The sequence below is a fragment of the Octopus bimaculoides genome, chromosome 7, assembly GCF_001194135.2.
Source record: "Octopus bimaculoides isolate UCB-OBI-ISO-001 chromosome 7, ASM119413v2, whole genome shotgun sequence".
NCBI lineage: Eukaryota > Metazoa > Mollusca > Cephalopoda > Octopoda > Octopodidae > Octopus > Octopus bimaculoides.
Window position 1 is genome coordinate 55,336,330 of NC_068987.1, and position 1,107 is coordinate 55,337,436.

Below are 1,107 nucleotides of genomic sequence, written 5' to 3' on the forward strand. Positions count from 1 at the left end.
TATATATATATACATATATATATGTGTGTGTGTATGTGTGTATGTGTGTGTGTGTGTGTGTGTGTGTGTGTGTATGTATGTATGTATATTATATACCCACACACATACACATTTATATATGAATATTAATTACATATGCCAAGCGCCATCTTGAACGTAAGATTGTCATTGTTCGCAATCAAATCTAGAACAAGCAGCTGCAACTGCTTTAGTGTTTATCGTGTGTGCAGCTGAAATCGTACGAGTTATATACATATATATACTCCAACAATAATTTTATTTAACTTTCCAACTAAGTCATGTAACGAAAAGAATATCAAAAAAAAAAGGAAAAAAAAAAAACTAAGTTCAGGATAACAGTAGAATTACACATTATATCTCTTGTTTCGTTGTTTGCCAAAGGAAACAAAATTAAAAAAGAAACAAATTTACAGGATAAAACAAGGGGGACAACTCTAAGATTCCAAGAACATTTTTTTTATTTCTACAATGTTGTTATTGTCAAGCGAGTCGAGTCTCTTTTTTACAACTGGGATGTGCATGTGGTTTTTGAATTATATCCCATCGATCGTTACGTTTTCATGTTGTTATTTCTAATTCCTTTTTGTTTCCCCCAATTAATATTATATGGATGGCTCATCTAAGAAAGGTAAATTTACTTCTATTTAATCTATCTATCTATTTAATGCATATATGTTGTGTATCCATCAATATTTAAAATGTGTATTTTCTCTTTCTGTATTATATGTGTCTCAAAAAATAGATGTGTGTGAATAATATGCGTCTAATATACACTCACACACCTAAATATATATAAATGTATGCACATGTGTGTTATTGCTTTTGTGTATATTTTATGATTTTGTAGTCTGAATGTTTTGTGTTTATCACATAAAGGATTTTGTATTATAAGCATGTTTGGAAGCATTACCCAAATATCGGTTATATTTTTTATGTTTCTACCTTTATCTTTACTGGCGCGCTAAACTAAATACTTTCATCTGATAATTTTTTCACCTCTTCAAAATCGTAGCTTAAAATAACTTGGGGCTTAGTTTTTCTCTTCTTTATATATATATATATATATATATATATATATATATATAT

At 28.5% G+C, this 1,107-nt stretch overlaps 1 protein-coding gene across 2 annotated transcripts in view; it reads left to right on the plus strand.

Annotated features, from left to right (window-relative positions):
• The first annotated feature begins 145 nt into the window (after positions 1-145).
• The window catches only part of LOC106882657 (serine-rich adhesin for platelets), an 85,404-nt gene continuing 84,442 nt past the window's right edge, over positions 146-1,107 (plus strand). For both annotated transcript variants that reach the window (XM_052969698.1, XM_052969699.1), the window contains exon 1: positions 146-649. The gene's annotated coding sequence lies outside the window, so the exon portion shown is untranslated. The remainder of the gene's footprint in view (positions 650-1,107) is intronic.